Here is a 5,580-nt window from a genome sequence, read left to right as displayed (position 1 = left end):
ACACTTCTCACATTTTTGTAAATATTTTATTATATCTTTTCATGTGACAACACTGAAGAAATTACACTTTGCTAAAAAATTACTCCCTTACAATGTAAAGTATTAGTGTACAGCTTCTATAACAGTGTAAATTGCTGTCCCCTCAACATAGCTCAACACACAGCCATTAAAGCAGAGGTTCACACAAAAATGGAACCTCCACTTTTCGGAACCCTCCCCCCCTCAGGTGTCACATTTGGCACCTTTCAGGGGGGAGGGGTGTGCAGATACCAGTATAATACATGTATTTGCACCCACTTCCGGTAATAGACTCAAGCCCCTTCCCGTCCCCCCCGCTGTCTCCTGGGAAACACACAGGTTCCAGGAGATAGCGGGACCAGTTAGGATGCGCTGAGTGACTTGCACATACACAGTAGGGAACCAGGAAGGGAAGCCACAATGCTTAACTCCCTGATTCCCTCACCGAGGATGGCGGGCAGCAGCTGCCGAGAGCCAAGCCATTGAGCGGCTTCAGCTGCCGAAATTGCTAGACCCTGGGACAGGTGAGTGTCCATTTAATAAAAGTCAGCAGCTGCAGTATTTGTAGCTGCTGGCTTTTAAAAAATTTTTTTTAGGTGAACCTCCTCTTTAATGTCTAAACCACTGGCAACAAAAGTAAGTACACTCCTAAGTGAAAAAGTGCCAATATTTTGTGTGACCACCATTATTTTCCAGCACTGCTTTAACCCTCTTGTGCATGGAGTTCACCAGAGCTTCACAGGTTGTCACTGGAGTCTTCCACTCCTCCATGAAGACATCCCAGAGCTGGTGGATGTTAGAGACCTTGCGCTCCTCCACCTTCCGTTTGAAGATGCCCCACAGATGCTCAATAGGGTTTAGGCCTGGAGACATGTTTGGCCAGTCAATCACCTTTACACTTAGCTTCTTTAGCAAGGCAGTGGTCATTTTGGAGGTGTGTTTGGGGTCGTTATCATGTTGGAATACTGCCCTGCAGTCCAGTCTCCGAAGGGAGGGGATCATGCTCTGCTTCAGTATGTCACAGTACATGTTGGCATTCATGGTTCCCTCAATGAACTGTAGCTCCCCAGTACCGGCAGCACTCATGCAGCCCCAAACCATGACACTCCCACCCCCATGCTTGACTGTAGGCAAGACACACTTCTCTTTGTACTCACGATTGACACCATCTGAACCAAATAAGTTTATCTTGGTCTCATCAGATCACAGGACATGGTTCCAGTAATCAATGATCTTAGGCCGCGTACAAACGCGGGGACTGTTCGCTCAACTTTGTCCGCTGAACAGTGTTTCAGCGGACAGTCCGCTCGTGTGTGGGCTTCAGCGGACAGTTTCAGCGAACAGTCTGCTGAACAAAGTTTTTCGGAATTTCCGAAAAACTGTCCGTTTCAGCGAACAGTCCCCTCGTGTGTAGGCTTGTTCGTCAAACTAAATTCCGCGCATGCTCAGAAAGGATTTACACGCCGAAGGTTGCATTGCAGTGTATAGGACGTCGTTTTCTAGTCCCGTCGTACGTGCCGTTCACGTCATCACGCACGGTTTCAGCAGACTGTTCGTTCATCGTGTGTGGCCAAGTCCGTCCATGCTAAGTTTGAGCGGACTGTCCGCTGAAACTGTTTGACGAACAAAGTTGAGCGAACAGTCCCCGCGTGTGTACGCGGCCTCAGTCTGCTTGTCTTCAGCAAACTGTTTGCGGGCTTTCTTGTGCATCATCATTAGAAGAGGCTTCCTTCTGGGATGACAGCCATGCAGACCAATTTTATGCAGTGTGCAGCGTACGATCTGAGCACTGACAGGCTGACCCCCACCCCTTCAACCTCTGCAGCAATGCTGGCAGCACTCATACGTCTATTTCCCAAAGACAGCCTCTGGATAGGAAGCTGAGCACATGCAGTCAACCTATTTAGTCGACCATGGGGAGGCCTGTTCTGAGTCTCTGAGTGGAACCTGTCCTGTTAAACCGCTGTATGGTCTTGGCCACCATGCTGCAGCTCAGTTTCAGGGTCTTGGCAATCTTCTTATAGCCTAGTCCATCTTTATGTAGAGGAACAATTCTTTTTTTTAGATCTTCTGAGAGTTCTTTGCCATGTTGAACTTCCAGTGACCAGTATGAGAGAATGAGAGCGATAGCACCAAATTTAACACATCCGTTTCCCATTCACACCTGAGACCCTGTAACACTAATGAGTCACATGACATTGGGGAGGGAAAATGGCTAATTGGGCCCAATTGGGACATTTTCACTTAGGGGTGTACTCACTTTTGCCAGTGGTTTAGACATGAATGCTTGTTTGTTGAGTTATTTTGAGGAGACAGCAAAATTTACACTGTTATACAAGCTGTATACTCTCTACTTTACATTGTAGCAAAGTGTCTTTCTTCAGTGTTGTCACATTAAAAAGATATAATAACATTTTTACAAAAGTGTGAGGGTTGTACTGACTTTTGTGAGCTACTGTAGTTTTATAATAAATGATTATTAATAAAAAATATGACTTTTTGTGATAATTACTGTATAGATATATAGGGTACTGTTGAAGGACTTCTCAAGCAGAAAGCCCTTCAAATAAACCCTTTGTTGGTCTCTTGTTCTGAGAGTATGAGTAAAATTACTGAAATTCTGCTACCAAACAAGCCCAATGTTGCAAAAGTACAACCTTCACCTAAAAATGTTCTAAAATTTAAAAAATGTTAGAACCCATTGATTTCTGCATTAGAGGCCTCCCACAACAATATCTGAAAGGTGAAATATTTTTTTTGCAGCTTTCTTCTATATTTGGGTCTTCTGGGATTAAGGGCAATTTTAAATGCAGCTCTTGTGACTGTCCGTACGGTTATACAGTGCATTCCACAGTTGATGACAGAACAAAAAATATTGATAGGTTTTACAATTACACATTTTTTATTTTTTCCCTCCAACAAGGAGAGCAATGTACTGGTATGTTGCTGGACTTTGAGTAGTTATACCAGAATGATGCCTGCAGGTTTAGGTATCATCTTGGTATCATTCTTTTCGACCAGTGGTCAGTTTTCATATAAAAGAAATCCTAGTGGCTAATTAGCCTCTAGACTGCTTTTACAAGCAGTGGCAGGGAACATCCCCCCTCCCACCATCTTTCATGGTTTTCTCGGGCTCTCCTGTCCCAACAGGGAACCCAAGAATGCAGTAGGTAGTTCCGCCAGCTGACCATAGAGCTGATCGCGACCAGAATGGCTCCAATAATCTCTATGGCCTAAGAAACTGTAAGTGAGCATTTCATGACTTAAGTTTGAAACAGCGCCAAAAATGAAATAAAAAGGCAAACTTAAGCAATTAAAAAAAAAAAAAAAGCACCCCTGTCCCCCACCCGTGCTCATGCATAAAGGCGAATGCAAGCGTCAGTCTGGTGTCATATGTAAACAGCAATTGCATCATGCATGTGAGGTATCACCGCGAAGGTCAGATCGAGGGAAGTAATTTTAGCAGTAGATCTCCTCTGTACATCTGAAGTGGTAACCTGTAAAGGATTTTAAAGGCTTTTAAAAATGTATGCAGTTTGTCGCTACTGCACGTTTGTGCGCAAAGCATGTCGTGTTTGGTATCCATGTACTCGGCATAATATCTTTTTTATTTCATAAAACATTTAGGCAATATAGTGTGTTTTAGTGCATTCAAATTTAAAGTGTTTTTTTAAATAAAAAAAATTGCATTTGAAAATCGATGTGCAAATACTGCGTGAAAAAAATCGCAACACCCACCATTTTAATCTGTAGGGCCTTTGCTTTTACAAAAATATATAATAATTGGGGGTTTAAACTAATTTTCTATGAAATTTTTTTTTTATGTAAACAAAGTGTCAGAAATGGCTTTGTCTTCAAGTGGTTAGAAGAATGGGTGATGTCTGACATAAGCTTATAATGTTGTGTATAAAATGCCAGGACAGTTCAACACCCCCCCCCCCCCCCCTGCCCCAAATGACCCCTTTTTGGAAAGTAGATACTTCAAGCTATTTGCTGAGAGGCATGTTGTGTCCATGGAATATTTTATATTTTGCCACAAGTTTTGGGAAAATGTTTAAAAAACATTTTTTTTTTTACACAAAGTTGTCTAATTATATATTGTTCAAACGTGGCATGGTTATATGTGGAATTACACCCCAAAATACATTCTGCTCTTTTCATGAGTATGGGGATACCACATGCGTGAGACTTTTTGGGAGCCTAGCCGTGTGCAGGACCCCATAAACCAAGCTCCGCCTTCAGACTTTCTAAGGGCGTAAAATTGTGATTTTACTCCTCATAACCTCAGAGTTAGGGAGGCCCTGAAATATTCAGATAGCACAAAAACGCCCCAAATGACCCCATTTTGGAAAGTAGACACCCTAAGGTATTTGCTAAGAGGCATGGTGAGTATTTTTCAGCTCTCATTTGTTTTTTAAAATGAAGAAAGAAAAGAAAAATTGATTTCTTTTTTTCTTTTTTCAATTTTCAAAACTTTGTAACAAAAAGCAAGATCTGCAAAATACTCAACATGCCTCTCAGCAAATAGCTTGGGGTGTCTACTTTCCAAAATGGAGTCATTGGGGGGGTTTGTGCTATCTGGGCATTTCATGGCCTCTGAAACTGTGATAGGCAGTGAGGAGTGAAATCAAAAATTTACGCCCTTAGAAAGCTTGAAGTCTGTGATTGGTTTTTGGGTCCTGTACGTGGTTAGACTGCCAAAAAGTCCCACATGTTGTATATCCATGCTCAGGAGAAGCAGCAGAATGTATTTTGGGATGTAATTCCTCATATAACCATGCCATGTTTGAACAATATATAATTTAGTGACAACTTTGTGAAAAGAAATAAAATAATTACATTTTCCTGAAACTTGTGGCAAAATATAAAATATTCCATGGACTCAACATGCCTCCCAGCAAATAGCTAAATTGTCTTCTTTCCAAAATGGTGTCATTTTGGGGGGGGGGGGGGGGTGTTGTTCTATCTTGACATTTCAGGGCCTCCGAAATTGAGATAGGTAGTAGGTGTAGTGAGTGAAAGTAAGTGAAATCACCATTTTACGCCCTTAGAAAGCCAGAAGGCGGTGATTTATTTTCGAGGTCCCGTACTCAGGAGAAGCCGTAGAATGTATTTTCCCATAACGTGTGGCAAAATATTAAATATTCCATGGACTCAACATGCCTCTCATCACATAGCTTGGGTGTCTACTTTCCAAAATGGGGTCATTTGGAGGGTTTTGTGCTATCTTGGCATTTTATGGCCTTTTCGAAACTGTGATAGGTAGTGAGGAGTGAAATCAACATTTACGCCCTTAGAAATCCTGAAGGCTGTGGTTGGTTTTCGGGGTTCCTGTACCCGGCTAGCCTCCCAAAAAGTCCCACACATGTGGTATCCCCATAATCAGGATGGGGTCCTGTACCTGGCTAGGCTCCCAAAAAGCCTTACACATGTGGTATCCCCATACTCAGGAAAAGCAGCAGAATATATTTTGGGGTGTAATTCCACATATAACCATTTTTTTTTGTGATTTTTCAATCACTTTACAAAAATTTTTTAATATTCAATGGGCTCAATATGCCT

This window comes from Lithobates pipiens, unplaced genomic scaffold (assembly GCF_037356315.1).
Source record: "Lithobates pipiens isolate NorthernLeopardFrog02 unplaced genomic scaffold, aLitPip1_a1.2 Scaffold_30, whole genome shotgun sequence".
NCBI classification, from domain to species: Eukaryota; Metazoa; Chordata; class Amphibia; order Anura; family Ranidae; genus Lithobates; species Lithobates pipiens.
The sequence above is the reverse complement of the archived record's forward strand: the minus strand, read 5'-3'. Positions refer to the sequence as shown.